The sequence below is a fragment of the Schistocerca nitens genome, chromosome 2, assembly GCF_023898315.1.
Source record: "Schistocerca nitens isolate TAMUIC-IGC-003100 chromosome 2, iqSchNite1.1, whole genome shotgun sequence".
Taxonomy (NCBI): domain Eukaryota; kingdom Metazoa; phylum Arthropoda; class Insecta; order Orthoptera; family Acrididae; genus Schistocerca; species Schistocerca nitens.
Window position 1 is genome coordinate 845,931,063 of NC_064615.1, and position 27,836 is coordinate 845,958,898.

Consider the following 27,836-nt stretch of genomic DNA (forward strand, 5'->3'; position numbering starts at 1 on the left):
TTCGAACCTGGGTGTTTCAGTTAAAGATCCTTTCTATCAGAGAGAGAAAACTCAGTATAACTTACCTATGAGATACTAGCGATTCTCAACAAACTTGTTTTATTGCAATAAATGTGTCCTACTTCGCGGAGTGGCTTTGTCTTTCCCGTGTCTATCCATAGGTTCAAATGGCTCTGAGCACTATGGGACTCAACATCTTAGGTCATAAGTCCCCTAGAACTTAGAACTACTTAAACCTAACTAACCTGAGGACATCACACACACCCATGCCCGAGGCAGGATTCGAACCTGCGACCGTAGCAGTCCTGTGTCTGCCAACATAAACGAACAACAGGTTTAAATTAAAACACCAGTCATCTGCAAATATAGGGATGGCTGAACTGAATTTTGTTATAGGATAGAACCTTTAAAATATATATTCCGGTAAAATCGTGGCATATGCCCCTACAAAGTCTTACCGCTGCTGTACCTGAAACTTCCTGAGCTGTGACTGATTTTTATTTGTCTGGAAAATACGTTTTTGTTGTTTTCGTATTTAGAATGATCAGTGGACCTTGGTAAAAGTCTTGTAAGACTCTGGTATGGAGAACTGTTTGGTAGGGTTTGTTATTTATAGATCATGTCGCGTCTTATAACAGCGTCTCCTTTCCCCAAAAGACCTCTCAGATAAAGCTTCTAAGTAACATATTGACTCATACAAGTAGTATGAGAAACGCATCACTAGAGAAATGAGATATTTGTATGGTCGTACAGAATCCCAGGCGTTGTGTCCGCTGCGTAAGTCGAATGTTCCGAAGGCTAGCAGCCGTTCTTTGCGACATAGAAGTTGTGTATGAGCAATCATTGATGGTACTGTCTATGAGAAGTTTACTTTTAAGTTTAGAACGACGCACCATACTGTGGATTAGGCTACCTAGGAGGCTTCGTGGCAGTCCCTCCCATCGCTTGAAAAGCAGCCTATGGAGGTCCGCAATGGTCCACTGTAGTGAAGTTACTACCGAAGTTCTTCGACAACGGCAAGCTCAAAGCACCAGTATTTTGTGGTTTGTTTATTAAAACATCTCTTCATATGCCTTCATGGGCTGGGCTAGGCCCTCCGCTTAATAATCCTAAAAGAGGCATACCTGTTCAGGGACATATTAGCGACAGCAGGACGTTTCCGCTCCTGACAGGCGTTATGTGGACTGAGAGGAGTTTCTATCCTCCACGTTGTGTAGCGTTGAACTGGGATGATGTGGCCAAAACTGTTCCCGAGAACACTTTTAAATTCCGAAACTACTATTTTTTTGAAAGCTGTCATCGAAACAACTTCGAGAAATGGAAAGTTGAAACTTTGAGTCGGTTTCTGATTTTCCATGAGTGGGCTAAGCAAGAAGCACTGCCCGCGAAAGGCAGGTACCTGTGTTCGCGTTCCAGCCAGCATACAGCTTCTACATCCCACGACGAATTAGCACAGCTTACGCTCTTAAAGTTGTGAATAGCCACCATTGTCCGTTACAACACTCATATCGTACGGAGTAAAAAGTCTTGAAGTAACCATTCTTTCCAGAGCGCTTGAGCGCCTGATAGCATCGTGGAGATTCTTTTTGGAGCAAAGAGCGAGCGATACCGCTAGCAAATATACTCGTTGAGCCAATTCGCAACCTCCACCAAGTGGTAGCCGGTAAAGCACCGATATATAAAGCAGGTACCTACGTTCGAGACCCCGTTTAGTACACAGTTTTTTCACATGTGATCAGCTTGAAAGGGGTGTTTAATAATTATTTAAACATCGTTATAAGCAGAGGAGCGTTGTTCAGAATGCAGTACGATACAAATGGGGCTTGTTGCCAGATTTATATTCCCACTAGGCTCTCTGCGTTTCAGGAGCACGTGTGAGATAAGTGGGTGAGCAAGGGGTCTGAATGTAACTCAATTTGATTTGGTCACTGATATCATTAGGGAAAGGTGCCCTATTTTCGGATGGTGGTCTAATTCCGGGTAGGTAGATATTTGTTCCCTTTAAATCCTTGTGCTTCCGCTATTTTAGTGTCCTAACTGCGAAGCGCATCAGTCGCGTTTCATGCTCCCCGTTGATTTTATTCTTCATGTCTTACATTTGAAAGAAATATTTTGTAAAACACTACATAAACTTCACTGTTGGGTGGCAAGTAGTTTGCTATTTTACTCTTATTTATTAGTAATATGCCATATTCAATTAAACTTGTGAGTAGCTTTTAAATGCAATAATCCATTACATGTTTCGATAGTTCAGCCATGTTTGTCAAGTGGCATGATTTCCTAATTTCGCATACTGCTAAGTTGCCCAATTTTGGCCATTTGACAAATGCGGCCCTTTATATATTTCGCTATTTATTTTGTTCAGAAGGTGGCTGGTAAGAAAAGAAAGTATTGGGCAGAGGAATATATCAGGAAGCCAATGAAAGCCATTAGAAATAAAGAAATGGGATTCTTACAGGCGTCCAAAGTGTTTCAGGCGCCAGAACCTACACTTTCAGATTACGTAAAGGCAGAAAATTTAGAAGAGAAACTGGGCGATAGCATAGGCTGAAAATGTGTTTTAGGAAGTGCCTTCAGCTCAAGACAAGCTGAAATGAAAGAGGGCAATCTTAGAAGAACTACGAGAATCTCCAAAAAAGGAAAACACCAAACCATCCAAAAGGCCAGCCAGAAGAACACAAAGGCGGCTAAAATAAGAAAACCGACAGGTGAGTTATCATCTGCTGAGGATTCCAAAAGTTCTGTTTCTCTTGTCTCGACAGACTATGAAGACAGTACAGATGAGGAATGCGTCTATTGTTGTGTCACATACCAGGAATATAAATCTGGAGAAGATTGGATAAGGTGTTTAGGATGTTTGCATTGGGTATATGAACTGCGTCCTCTGACTGAGAAATATGGCTGGAAGACGTACAGATGCGAAGACTGCAAATATGGCCACAATGTAGTTATAAGCGTATCATTATTGTAATCAGATTAGAATATCTCAACAATACTTCTAGTACTTTTTGTAATAAAACAATATTCCTATAGGGATTAAATCTTGAACTTTCCTTATGAGATAACCCTGTCCGAAATAGAGAAACCCACTATCCGAAATTAAGAACCACACTATCCGAAATTGCACATTCTTTTAGTTCACTTTGCCGGCCGTTGGTGGCCGATCGGTTCTAGGCGCTTCAGTCTGGAACCACGCGACCGCTACGGTCGCAGGTTCGAATCCTGCCTGGGGCATGGATGTGTGTGATGTCCTTAGGTTAGTTAGGTTTAAGTAGTTCTAAGTTATAGGGGACTGATGACCTGAGATGTTAAGTCCCACAGTGCTCAGAGCCATTTTTTTTAGTTCACTTTCCAAAATGCACAACTTTCTTTGCCATAAATTATGAAAATAATTTGTTGACTTCCGCTATAAAAATTTATATATAACCAGAATTTATTATATTTTATATATTCAATCATTTTATGTGGCTTTCAGTTGATTTTTATCCAACCATATCCTTAGATCTCCTTAGCTATCCGAAAATAGGGCACCTTACCCTCATATTAATTTTATTTGCAACGGATACAGTCATTATCAGACGAGTTAATGAATACGAGATTGAATAAGGGGGAATTTTATACGCATCTTACTGTTTAATTTCATCTGCCTCTTTAGAATTCAATACGCCGAGGGAACAAGTCAGTTCAGGGGGGAGGGGAAGGGGGGTGAAGTATGGATCTATAAGGCTCATTAATAAAAGATAATGAGTCAATGCTTGAAAATAAAGGGTATTTATTCTTTAAACACAAGCCGAGATCATCGATCTTTACAGTAAAAGGCCAGTGAATTCAGCCAATGAAACATGGACGATAAACAAAATGATATAATGGTAGAGTCCCGTAAAATAACTGAAAATTCATATTCAGTAGCATGGGAATGCTACCACACACATGTAGCTTGTTTTGCACACATGATGAATATGGAGCGTGGTGTGCAATAGGGGCAACGGAGATAATTCACTGAAACTGACGAAAATTATGATACTAGGATTCAGCGATAGAAACTATTAAGGACCTCGGTCACTACAATTAAACCGACTTGGGGAAATCAGTGTGAGAACAGTCACTGGTCAGAACCGAACCGCTGAAAAAGCTCATTAAATTCTACAGGCGCCAAACGAGGAGAAATCCATTACGCATGTCGGTGCTCATTCGGTTCGTAATTATATGTACGTCAGTACGAAGCATAGCATTGCTTGTTTCACGACAACTAAATGTAAAAGGACATGTGGCATATTCCGCTAATTACTATTGCCGGCGGCGGTGGCCGTGCGGTTCTAGGCGCTTCAGTCCGGAACCGCGTGACTGCAACGGTCGCAGGTTCGAATCCTGCCTCGGGCATGGATGTGTGTGATGTGCTTAGGTTAGTTAGGTTTAAGTAGTTCTAAGTTCTAGGGGACTGATGACCTCAGATGTTAAGTCCCATAGTGCTCAGAGCCATTTGAACCATTTACTTCCCATTACTTGCGCCACAGATCGAAAATCTCTTAGCTTGGGTGAAAGTGTCCCCTGAAAGATGACGACAAAATGATCAAATGCCATCACTTAATGTGATGACAGATTCATATAATTCAGGATGAGCATTTATCGATTACTATGGCATGTGGTGTGGTCACCAACAAAAGACTGACACTGAGGTACGAACGAACAAATTAAAATCACAGGAATTCTGAAAAGTTGCTAAAATGTACTCATCTAAATTTATAAAAAACGTAAATCATTGAAACACTAATCTCGCTGATTTTTAAACGCGCTTGGAAACGTTTCCTCAGAGTCAAGCGAAAACATAGCAACGAATAAAGCTACTGAGCTGTAGCACTGAAATGAAAACCGACAGAAACTGCTCCAAGATGAAATAACGACTCGAAATCCAACTGCAGACTGTAACTGTAAACTCAAGAAAAATACCATATCATATCTACTATGCGGCCACCAGAAAAGTGCCGGTGGGTCCCCAGAGTTCGGCGGACACAGTTTCGCTGAGGACAGGGGCTAGATAGTACAGTAAGAGATGGGATAATTGGCTCCAACTTAATTTTCGTGTCGTAACTGCAACAATTATTTTTCTGTGCACTTCTTGCTTGCTAAGTACGTCCTGTGACATTTCTTTCACTTATTTTTTATAAACTTTTTAAAAGTATTATGCGTTATTCAAAATGAGTAATTTGTTTTGTGGAACTTTACAAAATGTGCGGAAAAAATTTGATTGTAATATGAGCGCCATGGGATAAATCCCAAAAATTATACAAAAAATTACAAGAAAGGCAGTTTTATTACTTCAAGTATGGATAGAAGACTGTACAATGTACAAAGCTTCTTGAGGACCATATACATGTTTTTCTTGGCTTTTTAGGCCCATTTTTTGCTCAGCCGGGCCTGTAAACTTCGTATCGTGTCTTGTTTATCTAAGGTATGTCTTTTTTGTTTTCTCATAGGTGTTAACTCTTAAAGAGGGTTCTGTGACACCAGACTGAACGGAAGTACTGTAGTGATTATAACTGGCCGGCCGAAGTGGCCGTGCGGTTAAAGGCGCTGCAGTCTGGAACCGCAAGACCGCTACGGTCGCAGGTTCGAATCCTGCCTCGGGCATGGATGTTTGTGATGTCCTTAGGTTAGTTAGGTTTAACTAGTTCTAAGTTCTAGGGGACTAATGACCTCAGCAGTTGAGTCCCATAGTGCTCAGAGCCATTTGATTATAACTTGTGCCCTTTTATATTGGGGACTAATGAAGTCAGCATCAGAAGGACTCATAATATCAACACCGCTGTCCTTGTAATCTAAAATTTATCATCGTCTAACATTAAGTGTAAAGTACTATATTAATACTGGAACATAACGCTTGATAGGTGTGTAATTCAAGGAAAACCTCATAATGAGTATTTACACAGGCATAGCTATAATAATATAAATATTAAAAGAAACTGCTACCTGGCCGGCCGCGGTGGTCTAGCGGTTCTGGCGCTGCAGTCCGGAACCGCGGGACTGCTACGGTCGCAGGTTCGAATCCTGCCTCGGTCATGGGTGTGTTTGATGTCCTTAGGTTAGTTAGGTTTAAGTAGTTCTAAGTTCTAGGGGACTTATGACCTAAGATGTTGAGTCCCATAGTGCTCAGAGCTATTTGAGCCAAACTGCTACCTCTAAAGTGTTGTTGTTTGCAGTGAAGACAAGACAACGTCACTGCTCACTGGGAAAACTAGCTATTGCATCAGCACTCCCTGCAGGCGTAACTGCGAACCAGTAATTTACTTATAATTGATACATTCACCAGCAGAATGCATAGCTTCGTTTATTAGAAATTGAAGGGGCTCAAATTACTAACTAGGACCCACGACACCATCTTTACTACCACTGTTACCTACTTCACCAAATGCTGGGCAAAGTCATGCCAAGAAATGGATCCATGTTAATACGCACTGTGTCCTCCGCTAGCCGCACGACTAATAAAACTACTGCAGGGTTGGTCTAGTTCATGCAGAGTAAAATGAGTCTCTGATTCCTGCAGAAATTAAAAAAATAAACAGATTCGTCGATCTGCACCGTCAAGAATATTTACAGGATGCAAGGTGCATTAAAAGGTATCAATGCGTGATGAATTAATGCATTACCCCTCTCATCCTCCCTCCAGAGATTTCACATAGTGGTCAAAGGGTGCGATTCAAAGTTACTCGAGCATTTATAATGCGCTTGGGGGTGCGAAACGACAGATCATATGAAATAGAACTGCAGCACCACGTCAAGATCCACGTATTTTTTCAATGATCGAGAAAGTTCATTCCAGATGGAATTTTATTAAGGAGAACTCCCTGCCACAGAAAACATGTAGGAAAAGCAAGGGTGTGCATAAGATGACAAATGACTCATGATGATGCTGTCAGCAAATCACAAGAGATGATGAATATGTGAGTTTGTCCGACAGTAATTTTGGCTGGTTCCAGATACTGTCTTAAGATTTCGTACCTTTAGCTCACTTACACTAACTACAAATTACAGCTCCAAGAGAGCACATCCCCACGCCCCCCCCCCCCCCCCACGCCCCCCCGCAACCTGCTTCCCACCCCCTGCTTCCGCACCTCCTGTTTCCCATGCCCGCTTCTCTCTCTTTCTGTGTGTGTGTGTGTGTGTGTGTGTGTGTGTGTGTGTGTGTGTGTGTGTCTGTACCTTTTTCCCCTTGGGTGAGAGAGCGGAGCAGTTAATATCGGCAAGTGCTTAGGCCTGCACCGGCGTAGCGATAGACATAGCTCTCTGCATTAATACAAGCGCACTGCCTCCCGTGGATTTGCTCACGAACACTAACACAAAAAAAAAAAAAAAAAACCGACGCACCACGAAGAAATTACCCGAAAGGGACAGAAATCAGTAGACGTGAAGTACGTGTACAGACAAACAAATGATTACATTTTTAAAAAAAGGTGGATCATTTATTGAATAGAACAGCTTCACAAATTGAGCAAGTCAGTAACGCGATGGTCCAAATGGTTCAAATGGCTCTGAGCACTATGGGACTTAACATCTATGGTCATCAGTCCCCTAGAACTTAGAGCTACTTAAACGTAACTAACCTAAGGACATCACACAACACCCAGTCATCACGAGGCAGAGAAAATCCCTTACCCCGCCGGGAATCGAACCCGGGAACCCGGGTGCGGGAAGCGAGAACGCTACCGCACGACCACGAGCTACGGACGCGATGGTCCAGCTTTCGACCTTACGCAAGCAGTTACTCGACTTGGCACTGACTGGCAGAGTTGCTGAATGTTCTCCTGAGGGATATCGTGTCAAATTCTGTTCAACTGGCGCATTGCATCTTCAAAACCCCGAGCTGGTTGGAAAGCGCTGCCCATACTGTTCCAGACGTACACGACTGGGGAGAGATCCAGCAATCTTGTTGGCCGTGGTAGGGTTTGGCTAGGACGAAGACAAGCAGCAGAAGCTCTCGCCGTGTACGGGCGAGCATTACTTTGGTGAAACGTAATCCCATGGTGGCTTGCCATGAAGGGCAACAAAACGGGAGGTAGAATAACGCGTCGACGTACCGGTCTGCTGTAGGACGGCGCGCATGACAATCAAAGGGGTCCTGTTTGTAAAAAGAAATGGCACCCAAGACACTCACTCCCGGTTGTCGGCCATATGGAGGGAGACAGTCTGGTTGGCATCCCACGTCTTCGCTGGTCATCGTGCCTCAGTTTTAAGTGGAATTCATCACTGAAGATAGCTCTGCTCAAGTTAATGAGATTCAGGCCGGAGACCTGTCTGGGGACGCCTCGACAGTAGTGGGATACTAACCTGACTGTTGCCCGCCTTACGGCCCGACAAGTGGGAGTGATGGCCTGGGGTGACTTTTTTTTCATAGCAAGACATCTTTGAGGTTGTAATCCGCGTCACCCTTCCAGCATAGTGGTAAGACGACGATATGCTACGCCCGGTTAAGTTGCCCTTCAAGGCGAGCCATCCTGGACTCACGGCGAAAGTTTCTACTGCTTGTTTTTATGCGTGCTAAACGCTACCTTGGCTAGCAATGTCACTGGATCTTTCCCCAATCGAGAACGTTTGGAGCATTATGGGCGGAGTCCTCCAATCAGATCCTGATTTCGCCGCGTGGGATTAGCCGAGCGGTCAAGGCGCTGCAGTCATGGACTGTGCGGCTGGTCCCGGCGGAGGTTCGAGTCCTCCCTCGGGCATGGGTGTGTGCGTTTGTCCTTAGGATAATTTAGGTTAAATAGTGTGTAAGCTTAGGGACTGATGACCTTAGCAGTTAAGTCCCATAATATTTCACACACATTTGAACACACACAGATCCTGATTTTGACAATGTAACGGGGGAATCTGATAGAAAAAACGGTCGAAATGGCTCTAAGCACTATGGGACTTGACATCTGAGGTCATCAGTCCCGTTGACTTAGAACTGCGTAAACCTAACTAACCTAAGGACATCACACACATCCATGCCCGAGGCAGGGTTCGAACCTGCGACCGTAGCAGCAGCGCAGTTCCGGACTGAAGCGCCTAGAACCGCTCGGCCACAATGACCGGCAATCTGACAGAATCTGACACGATATTCCTGAGGAGAACACCCGACAGCTCTATCATTCACTGCCAAGCCGAATAACTGCTTACTTAAGGACCAGAGGTGGACCAACGGGTTATTGGCTTGCTCAATTTGCGAAGATCTTTCTCCTGAATAAATAATCCCTTTTTTTGAAATTGCAATCATTTCTTTGTGTACACATATACATAACATCTACCGATTTCCGTCCCACTTCGATAATTTCTTCTTGGAGCGTCTTTTTTGTTTGTATTAGAGTGTATTTATTCGATTCATAACACACGGGTACAGCATATTGTTATGTTTTCAGAGAACATGGTTTTTTAAGTACTCGCATTCTATCAAAATTGAGTAAATTGTCTACAAAGATAGGCGTTTTCGCAACTATGTTTGTAAGCGGTATACTTTTTATCTTTTTTGTTTTTCTTTATCGTTATTTTTATTCTCTTCACCCCATATGGGCGGACGTGGGCTGTCAGCGGATACAGTTTGCCGCTCTTCAACGACATGAGACTAAAAACTTTAAAACCTGGACATGGCGGCTGGCAAAAAAGAATGTTTTGGACAATAAAAAGACAGATCGTCAACTGCATATAGAGAAAGATGAATGGAAAGTGAGCGTTTCACACGAATATACAAAAACAGAGGGACAGTTGTTTAAGGTAAAAGGTAAAAGGCCGATGTGTGGACTGATTAAAATTGATACATAGGTAAGTGAAGCGATGAGTGGATATAGACTGCCAGGAACACAGGTATGATAGGAACGTAGCATTCGAGGATAGTGCGTAGGAAGGTGTTTGAGTGGGTGGTTGTCTGGAGGAGAGGTACGGAAAGAGTGGAGAGTAATGTGGTTCCGAACCAAGACTTATGAAGTGGGTGGGGGAGGAGCGGAGGGGGGGGGGGGAGCCCTGCCAAGGGGAGGGTCTTAGGGGTCTCCTAGATCTGGTAGGATGGGCAGATTTCATGATCGGGTAAGGGAAGTGATTAAAGTTTCGTTGGGAGAGGATGTGGAGAATGTGGAAATGTAGTGTTGGGGGAAAATTGATGGTAGATGAGTGCCAGAGTACGAGGATCAGTGGGCAGTGGGGAAACCAGAGAGTGGGTAGTGTCGACTTTAAGGGTAACGTAGGATATTCGAAGGTCTTCAAGAGGGGGAGTAGGCTGGGGAATGCTGTAAGTTGGTAGACGATGCCGGTGGGGGAGGATAAGCGGATCCTAGGACTAGGGGGTGCATGGCGTTGCCGGATCTGTAGGGCGTCTTAAAAGGAGGGAGGTACGGGAGTCCATGCCACACTTGCATAGCAGAGGATGGTTCAAATCAGGGATTTATAGTAGTGGAGTACTGTGGAATGGTGCAAGCTCAAAGTATAGCCAGTTAGTAATTTTAGTCTATTGTGGGCTTTCTGTTGAATAGTTATTAGGTGGGGCTCCCATGTTAGGCGGTGATCAAGTGTTAGTCCAAGGTATTTTAGTGCGTTTGTTAACTGGTTAGGACGGTGGTAAATGATTAGGTAAAAGTCGGGTATAAGCTGCCGTTGGTTCGGCACGTAATTACTGCCTGGGTTTTGGTAGGGTTGTATTTAATGCGCCACTGGTTGCAGCAGGAGGTGAACTGACTGAGCTGGAGGGATCGTTGGGATTTCTGGAGGGTAGGATAGAAGGCTAGGAAGGCGCTCTCATCGGCATAATGGAGGAGGCGATAAGGGGAGGGGTCTCTGGTATTCACAGAGACACAAGTCGTCCACTTTTTTAGAAGTGGAATTATGTTGTTTTTTTACCTCACAGTAGCATATGAGGATGAGATAAATTTAGTGATGTGTGTTTCTTTAGGTATCAAAAAATCATGTAGTAGAAAAATACTGAATAAGGGAGGGGCTGCGCTCTTTTGGAGGTGTTCATCCCTTTCGTCACTCTGGGACTAGAACTGCGTAAGTACCACGTATCGCTGATCATTTATCACTTTCCTCAGCGGGGCTAGTTCCCGTGGAGAGCGGCGTACATTTCCGGTCGGCGCGCCATTTAAACAACCGTAGCACAAACGGCGGTTTCAGACAAGGTTTAAGAGAAGCCGCCGCTTGGAACGTCATGACGAGAGATGTCCACAGTACGTACATAATTAGGTTGATAAAGCTGACACGGGTGAAAGTGTAAGACAACTGAAGCCGTTTGAGCGGTAATTGTGATTTTATGGTCACGAGTCCCTAAAATATCAAATAATCTTCAAGTTAGTACATATGTACTTGAAATGTAAACTTTCCGATTAAGTCCCCGTGTAAATGGGCTCAAATTTCACACGTGGCTTATCTTAACAAGAAATGGAATACTATTTCAGCGACTTATACGCGGTGAAACGAGTTTTTCAAATCTTAAGTTGACAAAAACACACCACTTTCTCGAGAGCGATTGTGTCGACGGTCACTTTCGCCATCAAATTGGCCATCTGGAAGTCAACAGACTGTGATTATTTTCTGAAACATTTTGCTAAGTTTAATGCTAGAAAAATTTCAGTGTAATATTTTTATACATGACAAAAACTGTCAGTAAATACACTGAGGCTTCAGTCTCAAAGGGTGCAGGACAAACATAGGGCGAGAGTAGACTAGCAACCATCATTATCGCATTTGTAAATTGTCATAGTTGTATTGTAAAAGAACTACAGTTCCAAGCTCTAATAGAATGCACTGAAGCTCAAATAGTTATAGACGCCTAAGTTTGGCTAAAGCAGAAGATAAGCCGGAGATAAGTTCAGCAGAAATTTTTACAAAAGACTATATGTTAAATCAGTTGGTGGTAGCGTGTTTGTTGCTATTGGATGCAGTATATTTTGTAGCGAAATTGAAGTAGATAGCTATTACGAGGTAGTGTGGGTACGTGTTATGCTTGACAACCGGAATAAATTAATAATTTGTTCCTTTACTCTATTTCTCCATATCTCAGATGGTGCGGTTGCTGAAAGGTCTAAGAAACTTGAGTGTCATCTCAAGCTGGTATTCCACTCATAAAGCTATCTACCCTCGATATGTTGGCGAAAAGCCGGCCGCGGTGGTCTCGCGGTTCTAGGCGCGCAGTCCGGAACCGTGCGACTGCTACGGTCGCAGGTTCGAATCCTGCCTCGGGCATGGATGTGTGTGATGTCCTTAGGTTAGTTAGGTTTAAGTAGTTCTAAGTTCTAGGGGACTGATGATCACAGCAGTTGAGTCCCATAGTGCTCAGAGTCATTTGAACCATTTTTGTTGGCGAAAATACACGTTTAAAGTCGGTGGCAGGCATAAAAAATCGTCCGAAATTGTATTAAATGCTTATCTGCACATTAATCTGAGCATTTAGCTCAGGAGTACACTCGAAGTGTAAATGGTTGCAACAACATACTTTACGTCCTAGCAACAAATACTCCTTAACAATTAAGGAGCATCAGGACGGACACAATATTAGCGACCACAAGATCGTTATACTAAGACTGAATACCGTAACACCTAAAGTCATCAAAAACAAAAGCAAAATAAATCTATTTAATAAGCAAATGTACTTTTGCTTGGCCGGCCGAAGTGGCCGTGCGGTTAAAGGCGCTGCAGTCCGGAACTGCAAGACCGCTACGGTCGCAGGTTCGAATCCTGCCTCGGGCATGGATGTTTGTGATGTCCTTAGGTTAGTTAGGTTTAACTAGTTCTAAGTTCTAGGGGACTAATGACCTCAGCAGTTGAGTCCCATAGTGCTCAGAGCCATTTGAACCATTTTTTTTACTTTTGCTTGACGCCTTTCTAACAGACTCCGCTCCTTCCAAACTAACTGTATAAGCATAGACCACATGTGATTTAAATTCAAAGAAATAGTATCGATAGAATCTGAGAGATTTATACCAAATAAATGAATAAGAGACAGAACTGACACTCCATAGTACACGAAACAGGTGAGAACGCTGTTGCGGAGGCAACGAAGAAACCATCCCAAACGTAAAAGGATGCAAAATCCCCATGACTGACAAAGCTGTACAGAAACCCGAAATTTAACGCGGACTTCAATGCTAGATGCTTTCAGTAGCTTTTACAACGAAGCACCGTCTCTAATCTGACAGCAAATCCAAATACATTCCGGTCGTATGTAAAGTACACCAGCGACAAGACATAACCTTCACTACGCGATTCGTTAGTAATGTTACCGATTACAGTGCCACTAAAGCGGAGTTACTAAACACGGTTTCCAGAATTCGAACTGAGGACAGCTGCTAAAAAATGGTTCAAATGTCTCTAAGCACTATGGGACTTAACATCTGAGGTCATCAGTCCCCTAGGTAAAACTACTTAAACCTAACTAACTTAAGGACATCACACACATCCATGCCCGAGGCAGGATTCGAACCTGCGACCGTAGAAGAAGCGCGGTTCGGGACTGAAGGGCCTAGAACCGTTCGGCCACAGCAGCCAGCTAGCTGCTAACATGAGTCATTTAGAAGTAGATACTGTAGTGTAATGAAGCAGCTGAAATTATTTAATAAAGGCAAGTCCTATGGTCCAGACCGTACGTTCAAGAAGTTGCTGAGTATGCTGATATAATAGCTCAGCTTCTAGCTGTTGTGTCTAGACAAGACAGCCTAGACACAATGAAAGGAAGCCGAAAGGCACGCGCTTAAACTCACGAAGGCTGGCGTGAGGTCTGAAACAGGATACGTAATGAATGCTATAAAGAAAAGTACGTAGCTTCTGGAATACTTAACTTTAATCCACATTTGTAGAACATCGCTCTTGATGATACATTAATAGAATCTCAATATCAATTGAATACGGCGCCTTGCTAGGTCGTAGCAAATGTAGCTGAAGACTATGCTAACTATCGTCTCGGCAAATGAGAGCGTATTTGTAAGTAATCCAACTCAGGCAAAGTCGGCTGTACAACTGGGGCGAGTGCCAGGACGTCTCTCTAGACCTGCCGTGTGGTGGCGCTCGGTCTGCAATTACTGACAGTGGCGACACGCGGGTCCGACGTATACTAGCGGACCGCGGCCGATTTAAAAGGCTACCACCTAGCAAGTGTGGTGTCTGGCGGTGACACCACACTAGCCATCATATACAAAGGCTCACTCGACGAATGATCCGTACCTGAGAACTGGAAAGTTGCACATGTCATACCGATACTCACGACATTCAAGAAAGGCAATAGGTCTAATCCGCTTAATTAGAGACAAATATCACTCACGTTGATTTTCGGCAGGAATTTGGTGCATATACTGCGTTTCAACGTTATTAATTACCTTTAAGAAAATGATCTGTTGTCACACAATCAGCACTGATTCAGAAAATATAGTTCTTATGAATCACAACTCACTCTTTATTGCCGGCCGGGGTGGCCGAGCGGTTCTAGGCGCTACAGTGTGGAATCGCGCGACCGCTACGGTCGCAGGTTCGAATCCTGCCTCGGGCATGGATGTGTTTAATGTCCTTAGGTTAATTAGGTTTAAGTAGTTCTAAGTGCTAGGGGACTGATGACCTCAGAAGTTAAGCCCCATAGTGCTCTGAACCATTTGAACTCTTCATTCACACGAAGTAGAGAATGATATCAGCAGGATATCTCAAATTAATTTTTAGACTTCCAGAAGGCTTCTGACAACGTTTCTCAGAAGCGACTTCTAATCAGATTTCGTTGCTATGGAGTGTTGCCCCAGTTGTGCGACTGTATTCGTGATTTTCTGTCAGAAAGGTCACACTGCTTAGTAATTGACGGAAAATCGTCGGGTGAAATTGAAACAATATCTGACATCCCTCAAGAAAATTTTGTAGCTCCTCGGCTATTCCTAGCCTATATAAACGATTTAGGAGACCATCTGAGCAAATATCGGAGCAACCCTCTCACTGTTGGCAGATGATGCTGTCGTTTACCGTCCAATAAAGTCATCAGAAGATGAAAACCAGACGGCCGGAGTGGCCGAGCGGTTCTAGGCGCTACAGTCTGGAACTGCGCGGCCACTACGGTCGCAGGTTCGAACCCTGCCTCGGGCATGGATGTGTGTGATGTCCTTAGGTTAGTTAGGTTTAAGTACTTCTAAGTTCTAGGGGACTGATGACCTCAGAAGTTGAGTCCCATAGTGCTCGGAGCCATTTGACCCATTTGATGAAAACCAATTACAAAACGACTTAAACGAGAATACTGTATGATGCTCAAAGTGAAAATTGACACTAATTAATGAAAAGTGTCACGTCATCTACATGAGAACTTGAAGGAATTCGTTAAATTTCGGTTACAAGGTGAATCACACGGATCTAAAAGTTGTCAGTTCAACTAAACACACCTACGTCTGCATACATACACAGCAAGTCCACCGTATGGTGCATTGCGAAGAATACCTACTACTACTATTAGTCATTTCCTTTCCTGTTCCAACCCCAAATAGAGCGAGGGAAAAGTGATTGCCTGTATGTATCCGTACGGTTATGTTATCGTTGCGGTCCTTATGCGAAATGTACTTTGGCGGCAGTAGAACACTTCTGTAGTCAGCTTCGAAGGCCGGTTCTCTAAATTTTCTCAATAGTGCTTTGCGAAAGGAATGTTGTGTTCAATACAGGGATTCCCATTTGAATTCACAGAGCATTTCCGTGATTCTTGCGTATTGATCGAACCTACCGGTAACATGTCGAGCAGCCCGCCTATGAGTTACTTTGGTGTCTTCCTTTAATCCGATCTGATGCGGATCCTAAACTCTCGAGAAGTACTCAAGAACGGGTCACACTAGTGTTCTACATGTGATCTCCTTTACAGATGAACCACCCTTTCCTAGAATTCTCTCTATCAACCGAAGCTGGCAGTTCGTCTTCCTTACCACCGCCCTTGATATCTTATGGATTACTTTTACGAACAACTTAATCTGGAACGATTGCAAAGAAAATGTTGCGGGGAAGGTGAACCAAAGACTGCTCATTATTAGCAGGACACTTAAAAGATGCTACATTCTAATAAAGAGACTGCCCACACTTCGCTTGTCCATCTTGTTCTCTAGTACTGCTGCGCGGTATGGGATCCTTACCCGATAGGAATGACGGAGGGAATGGAAAAAGTTTAAAGAAGGGCAGGTCGTCTTGTTTTATCGCGAAACAGTGGAGAGAATGTCACGGATATGATACACGAGGCGGAGTGGCAATCGTTAAAACAAAGGCGTTTTTCTTTGGGGCAATATCTTTTCACGAAATTTCGATCGTCAGCTTTCTCCTCCGAATGCAAAAATATTTTGTTTACTTCCATCTATATAAGGAGAAATCATCGTAACAAAATAAGAGAAATGAGAGCGTGAACGGAAAGAATTAAATGCTAGTTTTCTCATGCGTTTTCGAGACTGTAATACAGATTATACAAGTCAGCAATAATTACATTTCTTAACTTCAAATATTAGTGTTAAAGAGTGAGATTATGTGGTGGAGGTTAAAGCTTGTAAAACGAATATAGGGACATCTTTTAAATGGTTCAAATGGCTCTGAGCACCATGAGACTTAACATCTGAGGTCATCAGTCCCCTAGACTTAGAATTACTTAAACTTAACTGACATAAGGACATCACACACGTCCATGCCCGAGGCAGGATTCGACCTGCGACCGTAGGAGTCGCGCGGTTCCGGACTGAAGGACATCTTTCTGACATAGACCACCCACTACACACATACCTTGTACAACACTTCTGTGACGGTTAAGTTGAGAGATACAGTTAGGTGCAAAAGTCATTCCAAATTTCAGACGTTACTCCTCACCACGCACAATACAATAGCCGACGGCCTTCACTTAACTACAGAAAGCAGTGACGATTGCGAAGAGTTGTCAGTGCTAACAGACAAGCAACAGTGCGTGAAATAACCCCATAAATCAATATGAGACATACGACAAACGTATCGGCTAGGACGATGGGTCGCAATTTGGCGTTAATGGGGTAGGGCTCGTGACCATATCGGCTGGACACTAGACGACTGCAAAATCGTGACCTGGTCAGATGAATCCCGATTTCAGTTCGTAAGAGCTGATGGTAGGGTTCGAGTGTGGTGTAAACCCCCACGAAGCCAAGGGCCTAAGTACTTAACAAGGCACTGCGCAAGCTGGTGGTGGCTTCTTAATGGTGGGGTCTGTGTTTACATGGGATGGACTGGGTCCTCTGGTCCAACTAAATAGGCCACTGTATGGAAATAGTAATGTTCGGCCACTTGGAGACCTTTTTCAGCCATTGATGAACTTCATGTTCTCAAACAATGGTGGAATGTTCAGTGAGGTGGACCACTGGCATTACACCCGATTCTACGAGATGACTAGTTGATATAAAATTACATTATGTTTTTGTATGTCCATCAAAATTTTTCTGGTCAAAATAAAATAATTGGTAAATTATAAAATTAAAATATTAAACGAAAAAATAAAATAAATATATAAATTACATATTTTTATTCTGTCACACAGTTTAATAGCTTGCAGATTTTTATTAGAAATAGAATAATACAATAGGCGTTCTTTCTGCTTCAGTAAAGGCTTGTACAGATCTCAGGAATTACTGTAATCAAAATGATTCTCTTTTTGTCTTTTCATATTGATCCGTGGAATAAGATCCAGAAATTGACATCTGTTCCAGAGGAATGTCTATGTAGTACTTATTTTACAAGATAAAACAACTCATTTCTATGATCGTTACGTTTAGACTCATTTTTCAAAGATATTACCAACAGCAAAAGGAAGGGCAGCTAATGTTTTAGGCAGGCGTAAGAGAGCACCAAATGACAGCCGACTAGGGTGGCCGAGCGGTTCTAGGTGCTACAGTCTGGAACCGTGCGACCGCTACGCTCGCAGGTTCGAATCCTGCTTCGGGCATGGATGTGTGTGATGTCCTTAGGTTGGTTAGGTTCAAGTAGTTCTAAGTTCTAGGGGACTGATGACCTCAAAAGTTAAGTCCCATAGTGCTCAGAGCCATTTGAACTAAATGATATCTTGCTTGTATGGAAACATGTTCTGGAACCTAGAAGCACAGAAATTCCCATTATAATATTCTCCGTGTAATTTCTTGTCACTTGTACGACAGATTTCTCGTTAGAACCCCAGGACTTACGGTACTGCTATGTGAGAACAGTAAACTTAAATAACGACATCATTTGAACCGCCCTGTTAGGTTAAATGAGTACTTGCACTTTATTAAGGAATACTAGGTAGTTTAGTTTATATTCGCAGTCTGTAGTACTTAATGGATGTCAACACATCATCTTCGTAAGTAACACGAAACGTAACTGCTAAACTATGCAGAGTTACGGATCTCATGCTTGTCAGCGGATCCCCCTTCGAGATAGGTGCCCACAAAGCACATCTACTCAAATGTCTAAAGTTCAACCACACCGGTACTGATACTGCTTACAAATAAGTGGTGTCCACAACCGGCGGTCGGGGCGGCCGAGCGGTTCTAGACGCTACAGTCTGGAACCGCACGACCGCTACGGTCACAGGTTCGAATCCTGCCTCGGGCATGGATGTGTGTGATGTCCATAGGTTAGTTAGGTTTAAGTAGTTGAAAGTTCTATGGGACTGATGACCTCAGAAGTTGAGTCGCATAGTGCTCAGAGCCATTTTTGTGCACAACTATTGTGCGTATCAGAATGAATGCAGGCTTGAAACTACCTAGTGGCAATTATTATAGCACACATTTAAAGTAACAGTATGAATGAAACGATGTCGTTCTTTAAATTTATCGAGGATGTTATGACCATCCAAAAAGTCAAGAACGTTAAAGTATCAAGTCAGTCATGTAGAGGAACGAATAGTTCAGATTAAAATACGCTCAGACGGACTAGTTCAGTTACATAACCGTAAACTTCGCTACATATGAAAGGTGTGTCAAGAGTCAGAATCTATCCTAACTACGTGAATTGAACACTCGAAGCTTTGTATTATTGTTGACCGATACAAATGAAGGAGGAAGCAAAGTAAAGTGTGACAGATGCGTCAGTCTGATGGAAGAAACTAAAAGAGAGGGAGAGGGGTGACATAATTTCAAACATTTCTGAATTGTACAGAGAATAAAACTCAGTAAAGAGTCCTAATTTACGGGAGTAGACGTGGAGGATCTTGGGTGGATGGAACATTTTCATTAATCGCCCCTAAAAGTCCTTTTAGGACTTCGAAGTGATTGTGACGTCAAGATGTAATACGTTTTGTTAGGTTGGCTTTGTTCTATCTTGCAGCGCCTTTGCCCTTTACAAAGTAAGCCTGTAATAATAAGGAAGTGTGGTACTGTGCATTCTCATTCCTTTTCTCCTCAGACGCTGTCGAGGTGTGTCTGAAAATATCAATGAAATATCTCAAGAAACAGAGGAAACAATATACACAAACAGTATGCCTTAACTGTCCTTCAGCGTCCATCTCCTTTGGCCGGAGAACCCTTCTGATATGTTTGTGACGTGCTGCGAACTGTCAGCTGAGAGTTCTTTAAAATCGATCGAGGCATTCTTGTCACACGTTTTAGGTCGTTCGTCGAAGAGTGATGAAGACTGATATGTACTGCCAGCATGATGATCGCTTAGCCAGTTCCATAGTGATTGGACTTCGTAGCATCAGATCTGAGCCCCTGTGAAAATATTTTGCAGTAAACATGATTTCTATGACGCATCTCAATTGAATCTCTAGTAGTCTTCAACCCAGTTGGATTTTGCTTCTCAGTCGATTTGTCGAGGAAACTCGAGGAAAATGTCCTTCGCTTGCCCCGTTCCTTATCACTGTTAACATTAACGCTGTCCTTGCTAATCCGATTCTCACATAGTTAATCTCAGCCGCCGATTTTATGCAGTTATCTATTGCACATTACCTGTCACCATGCTAGCTGCGATTGTACGGGTTAGTTGGGAATGGGAACGTACATGTGGTGTAGATGACGAAATAAAATACAATCTCTCCCACCTACACGCCGAAAATTACAAACTGCTCACAAGTTCTATATCAGCGCTGAGCACCCACATGTTACTGCACGAATAGATTTACCCACACCTTACACGGCGCAAACACTTAAACGGGTCCCAGTAACTGTCACATTCGTCGCAAAGTACCCAATGTTCCACAAAAGTATATGATATAAACGCAGGCAGGATTTGCTATGGAAAGATCACGTAAGCACTCACCTATTTTTTAAAGTTTCAAAAATTCGAGTTTATTTCCAAAAAGAAAATAGAAAAATCGAAACTCACAGTTCGTAAAAAATTAATTTCATAACCTGATCGAGATCTTAGAGGTAGTTGAATAAACAACGATTGGCTGAGTGAGTCATCTTTAGAAAACCGTTCGAGTCCCACAGTATCTCAGTCTATAAATTCGACAATGGCTACACACTGAAACCTTGCAAGTGCGACCCGATAAATAACAAGTTGATCACATACCGAAATATTTATACGTCTGAAAGCAGGAATTTTGGATAATTCACACAACTTAACTAGCTGTTGTTTCACCACTCACCAGATAAAAACTTCGTCGAAACACAGACTATCACAGTCTGACTGCCTCCGTTTTCCTATGTTTTCGGATTTACGAAAATACACTACTGGCTGGCCATTAAAATTGCTACACCACGAAGATGACGTGCTACAGACGCGAAATTTAACCGACAGGAAGGAGATGCTGTGATATGCAAATGATTAGCTTTTCATAGCATTCACACAAGGTTGGCGCCGGTGGCGACACCTACAACGTGGTGACATGAGGAAAGTTTCCAACTGATTTCTCATACACAAACAGCAGTTGACCGGCGTTGCCTGGTGAAACGTTGTTGTGATGCCTCGTGTAAGGAGGAGAAATGCGTACCATCACGTTTCCGACTTTGCTAAAGGTCGGATTGTAGCCTATCGCGATTGCGGTTTATCGTATCGTGACATTGCTGCTCGCGTTGGTCGATATCCAATGACTGTTAGCAGAATATGGAATCGGTGGGTTTAGGAGGGTAATACGGAACGCCGTGCTGGATCCCAAAGGCCTCGTATCACTAGCAGTCGAGATGACAGGCATCTTATCCGCATGGCTGTAACGGATCGTGCACCCACGTCTCGATCCCTGAGTCAACAAATGGGGACGCTTGCAAGACAACAACCACCAGCACCAACAGTTCGACGACGATTGCAGCACCATGGACTATCAGCTCGGAGACCATGGCTGCGGTTACCCTTGACACTGCATCACAGACAGGAGCGATGGTGTACTCAGCGACGAACCAGGGTGCACGAATGGCAAAAAGTCATTTTTTCGGATGAATCCAGGTTCTGTTTACAGCATCATGATGGTTGCATCCGTATTTGGCGACATCGCGGTGAACGCACATTGGAAGCGTGTATTCGTCATCGCCGTACTGGCGTATCACCCGGCGTGATGGTATGGGGTGCCATTGGTTACACGTCTCGGTCACCTCTTGTTCGCAATGACGGCACTTTGAACAGTGGAGGTTACAGTTCAGACGTGTTACGACACGTGGCTCTACCCTTCATTCGATCCCTGCAAAACCCTACATTTCAGCAGGATAATGCACGACCACACGTTGCAGGTCCTGTACGGGCCTTTATGGATAAAAAAAAAGTTCGACTGCTGCCCTGGCCAGCGCATTCTCCAGATCTCTCACCAATTGCAAACGTCTGGTCAATGGTGGCCGAGCAACTGGCTCGTCACAATACGTCAGTCACTATTCTTGATGAACTGTGGTACCGTGTTGAAGCTGCATGGGCAGCTGTACCTGTACACGCCGTCCATGTTCTGTCTGACTTAATGTGCAGGCGTATCAAGACCGTTATTACGGCCAGAGGTGGTTGTTCTGGGTACTGATTTCTGAGGCTCTATGCACCCAAATTGCGTGAAAATGTAATCACATGTCAGTTATAGTATAATATATTTGTACAATGAATACCCGTTCATCGTCTGCATTTCTTCTTGGTGTAACAATTTTAATGACCACTAGAGTAAATATTAACAAACAATTTAAATTATGCATTAAATAATTACCTATATATCTAAAGTGTACAGTACTGGCACTACTTTTCTTGTTTCTCTGTGTACTTAGTAGGAAAAATGTTTTTAATTGCACGAAATCCACTTTTCGGCCTCTCATTTAAATATGTGAATAATTTCAGTAAATCCACAATCACAATCCGATATAGTTCTGCGAGATATATCAGTAGACACCTCATCTGTTGTAATCGCGTAATGCGTTGACGAAATATTCACTTTTACAGTTCAGAAATTATTTATAATATTTAACTTACAAAACTTATAAACTAATGCGGATATCGAAGACGCGTCTTCACAAGCGTAGTCATACACATTTTCTGCTTCAAATGAGCGTGTTGGATCTTCAGAGACCCATATTGTTCAATATTTATTAATTTTGGGGTAAGCTTCAATTTTGGACTGGCAGCGAAAAGCAGTCATGAGAAACCAGGAGCCATTGTGATGCCCAATGGACAGGTTTACCCGGTCACGCGGTCACCTTGGCGGCCGGTGGAAGTCCAGAGGCAACCCTATCTGTGTAGCGTATTGTGAAACTGGCCCTCCACGTTGTCTTGTGAAGCTGATTTCATCTGTCAACACAAGTATGACCCGATCTTTGCAACCGCCTATGTGTCCGCGGTCGAGTGTTCGAATAAAGTCTCTCATCCCTTTACAACAGGCTGTTGTATTACATAGCTGGCGGCCGGAGTGAGCGTGGCTATTGATCACCAATTTCCTTCATTTGGAAGGCCACTGTAACCGTTTGCGAAGCCTTGATTTTTTTAGTGACAGTTGTTTTATAGCATAACACAACGCCATATCCAAAAAAGTTTTATGTAAACTTACTCTGGCCGAGGAAGCCTACTCAGTTATATCAGTAGAAATTACATTTCCTGTGCATTTAGTTTGCATGCACTTTCATCTTATATTCCAATATCGCATTCTGTGGCCCTTGGGAAGTAGGGTCTCTTGGATGTGGAAAGAAGTCAACAATTTATGTTTATATAAGAGCAATATAACGAAATCGCTCAAAATTATGAAATATTATAGTATTATAGCGCTGATATTAATCGTATCGTAGCTTAGGTAATAATCAATAGTATTTTAGCTTTTTGGTAACTATGTTGTTGTCAAAACAATTAAAAATTTTAGCCAGGTCTCAATCTAAAACCCAAAGGTAATAATTTCTGATTTTTTAATTCTGAAAGGGACAGTCGAATGTAAACGAGACAGAAGAAAAAAAGTAAGTAAACCGTTTATTATTTCAAAAGTATTCGTCATAACTGATAATAACTAATGCCATTGTGAGACAAGCAGTCAATACCTTCAGTAAAAAATGGTTCAAATGGCTCTGAGCACTATGGTACTTAATATCTGAGGTCATGAGTCCCCTAGAACTTTAGAACTACTTAAACCTAACTAACCGCCGGCCGGAGTGGCCGTGCGGTTCTAGGCGCTACAGTCTGGAGCCGAGCGACCGCTACGGTCGCAGGTTCGAATCCTGCCTCGGGCATGGATGTGTGTGATGTCCTTAGGTTAGTTAGGTTTAATTAGTTCTAAGTTCTAGGCTAATGATCACCTCAGAAGTTAAATCGCATAGTGCTCAGAGCCATTTGAGGACCATTGAGCCTAACTAACCTAAGGACATCACATACATCCATGCCCTAGGCAGGATTCGAACCTGCGACAGTAGCGGTCGCGCGGTTCCAGGCTGAAGCGCCTGGAACCGCTCGTCCACACCGGCCTGCTCAGTAAAAAAATGTTTGTGTTTTGTCTATGGAACCATGATTGTATCCCGGTGTGTATATCTTTGTCCAAAGCAAATCGGCGGCCAGGAATGTCTTCCTTCAGGGTTCCAAAAGTATGGAAACTGGGAGAGATCGGGACTGTATCGAGGATGTGTGTGGGCTTCCCGGCGACGCTTTTGCAGCATGTGGGCCCTGCAACTCGCAACTCAGTGGCGCTACACTGCTGCTCAAGTGCTTACTTGAGGGCATGCGGAATATGAGTGTGTCGAAGGGGTTGTCTGGCGGTAGGCATCTAGGAATCGCTCAAGGGTAGATTTTTAAAGTGAAAATTTCGTCGAATGGGTTTGAACGCTCTCTAGTGATTCCACCCTGTACACCAGAGCATACAGTGCTGTCGCACTACATTTAAAAGAGGTCAAATCACGTTTAATCGGGTTACAACACTACGAGGTCCTTAGAGAAGCGCTGGATCGTATGGGGTGTCGGCTGTTTGAAACGTTGTCAAGAACGTCGTTCTGTTGCGCATCGCACTGCAGACTGTCGTTTCCGACTGTGAAATGTGTGTAAATTAGCGTCCCAAGAGAAAGGGTGGTTTAATTAACGCCTTTTAGGACATCTGCTGAGGCCGTTTCAATCATTTCTGAGCTTCGATGTGTCTGGAATGTTTTCATCAGCCGCCCATAAGAAATTCGCATAACTTTAACACTGAGCGTCGCAAATCTGATCTCCGTTGCAGAGGCGTCAAAAGGATGGAAGGTAGGTGGAGTAGGGGGATGGCTAGGGGGGGAGGGGAGGTTGTAGCTACCTACCCATGGAGTGACACGTCTACGGTGGCGTTGGGTAGAATTGTGGTGAAATTTGGTGCCAATCTGACATCATTAACCAACCTTACCGTATACCAACACATGAATTTCTGAGTTCTGGCTTTCTTCCGCACATGTCGACAAATTGCTGCTTGAAACGTCACCGAACCCTAGGATGACGTCGCGCGGTCCGAAGATTTTACATACTTACGGGGGAAGAGGTTGTATGCTCCATTGAGCCAAATTTCAAACCTGTCTCTAACAATGGGGGAAAATGACGGGGTTTAAACAAATCGTCTCTCTAATTATTTTGCGAGGTTTAGTTAACGTAAGTTGCAGACTGTTCGTCAGTCGTGTGCTATTTGTCCCGGCAAATCCTAGGTCGTTTTACCATGGACAACGTGACATTTCTAATTGAAGTGAATTTCTTTAATGTCTCAACAATTTTCCCTCTCTTGAAGATAGAAATTTGTATTAGCAACCCAAAGCCTTACATTTCAAGATTTTTTAGTTTGTAACTGGTTTTTGATAATTCTACTCTTAATTTGTTTTCATTTACCGATTACTGGTGTGTAGTAGTGTAATGAAACTTTTATATTTGACTCGAGTATTTGTTCTTATGTACATGACAGATTTTTACATTTGGAAAAATCTTACTTTTTCAGAACAATTTTTGTAATTTCAGAAAAAGATTGCAACAGACGTAAAGTGAATGCTATCGTTTCAGAATTGAATCTTCTTTTCATTGTTTCTTTGTCCCGCCTCGGCGCAGGGTCGGTATGGTTAGCTTAAGCGGTGGCCGGATGCCCTTCTCATCGCTTTCCCACAGCCTTCTCCCTCCCCCCCACCCCCCACCCCCGGAACGGAAGATGTGTACCTTAACTGTCTGTGGCCGGTCGTCACCACCGCATATCAGTCGTCGCTCCGGCAGCGCGCAGAGATGTCGTGGGCACGCCCGGAGTTCCGAGGATCGCTGAGCAGAGCTATGGGTGTGGCGGATCGCCGTTCGGCCGAGCCCGCTCGGCCGACGGCCCCATCCGGTCCCCCAAATACGACGACTGGAGATGTTGGTGTGGCAGACCGCCGTCCGGAGGAGCGTGCTCCCCCGGCGGCCCCGTCTGACCCGCCGTCTATGACGACTCGGCCTTCGAACCCGGACCTCGAGTCAGGAGAAGATGACGATGTCATCGTCAACTTGGCGGATTTCCTGCCCACGAAGAACGGGAAAAGGACGGCAGCCAGCGCACCGCATCTCCCAGATGGCGGGCGACGCAAGCGGTCCTACACCACCGCAGCAACCGGCGCCAAAAAGACGCCAAAGAAGAGGAGGCAGCTCGCTGTCTCTACAAACGGGGGCAGACGGCGAGCCATACCAGACGACAGCGGTGCTGGATCGACATGGACGACCGTCACGTCGAGACGTGCGGCCAGACCACGAACGACGCCCTCACCGCCGCCCATATCGACCGCAAACCGCTTTGGGGCACTTGCGGTCGACAATACGACTGAACAGCCTACTTCAGAGCGGTCGGCGCCCACGGCCGCCGCCAAAGCAGGCTGTTCAAATGATGATGATGACGAAGAAGCCGTCCCCACCACCGGACGACCACATCGGAAGCCGCCGCCCATAGTTTTCGAGGTGGCCGAAGACTACAAAGGTTTCCTGCAGCTCGTGAGGCAGTGGACGACTGCCGACTTCACCTTGCGAGCTGCAGCAGGGAACCTGGTGCGGCTACAGGTCGACAACACAGAAGATTACATCAAGGTGACGAGCGAGGCGTCAGACCAGGGCCTCCACTGGTTCACACACGCCGCCGTCCCCGAGCGACTACTGAAGATTGTCTTTAAGGGACTACCCATGGCAGCTCAACCCGAGCTGCTACAAGAGGAACTGACGGAGCTCGACTTCCGCGTGCGCAATGTGACGCGCGTGAAGTCGCACGTCAGCCACAAAGAGTCTCCGTCACTTCTGGTGATCGCCACCGACACACCGGAAAACAGGCGGCTCTATCAGGTGACGAGGGTGGCCAACACAAAGGTCACCGTCGAGAACCTGAAACAGAAGAAGGGCCTGGTGCAATGCTTCCGCTGCCAGGGGATGGGGCACGTGGCTCGCCACTGCTCCTTCCCCGAGAAGTGCGTGAAGTGCGCCGGGGACCATGCCAGCAGACTGTGTCCGCTACCGAGGTCGCACGCGCCCAAGTGTGCGAACTGCAGCGGCCCACACGTGGCGAGCTACCGCGGCTGCGAAGTCTTCAAAGCCGCAATAGCTCGCCAAAACGGGCAACAGGCGACGAAGACTGCCGACCGCTCCCTCCGCCGTCCGCGCCCAGGCGCAAAACCGGCGAGGCGGCCGGCACACGCCAGACAGACGCCGGCAGCCAATGCTGCCAACTCCGTCCCCACTGAAGCGGATAACAGAAGCTGGCGCACCCGCGTCAGAAATCGTGCGCGCGAGCGCACACCAGACGACCAGCGCGCCTACCAAGTCCATGGGAAGGCGCGCAAAGAAGACCACGCAACGACGGGGGGCGAAAGGCGCGACAACGCGCAAACCGCCTCACGTCACCCTGCAGCAACCAGCCAAGGCGCCACAACATCGGCGCTTGAAGGAGGGCTGGCTGCAGCAATTTCAGCACTCTCTGCGGCAATCGACAAGGTAACACACCTTGCCGACACGCTGCAGAGAGTGGCTGAAGCAGTGATGACCGCCTCACCGGCGGCTGTTCAACAGCCGCCGAAATAAGGCGCTCCCAACGCCGTTCGCGCCGGGAGCACTGAAGTCGGCCTGTAATGGGCCCACCCAGTGTCTGCAGCGCAGACACAGAGAAGTCTTCACAACCTGAGAAGGGCCCAAGAAGACACTAAGAAACAAGAAGAACCCACCATTCCAAATGAAAGAAGACTTGGAGGCAAAGTAGGGCAAGCCTACTAACACTCCGCCAACCAGGGGTAGCGGAGCCCCTGCAGAAGCCCGGGTCGTCGTGTGGCCGTGCGGTTCTGGGCGCTACAGTCTGGAACCGAGCGACCACTACGGTCGCAGGTTCGAATCCTGCTTCGGGCATGGATGTGTGTGATGTCCTTAGGTTAGTTAGGTTTAATTAGTTCTAAGTTCTAGGCGACTGATGACCTTAGAAGTTAAGTCGCATAGTGCTCAGAGCCATTTGAACCATTTAACTGTCTGTGCTTAGTGTTATTCACGTAAAAATGACGAAACGTTTTCTAAATATTCGCAAATCTTGTAAC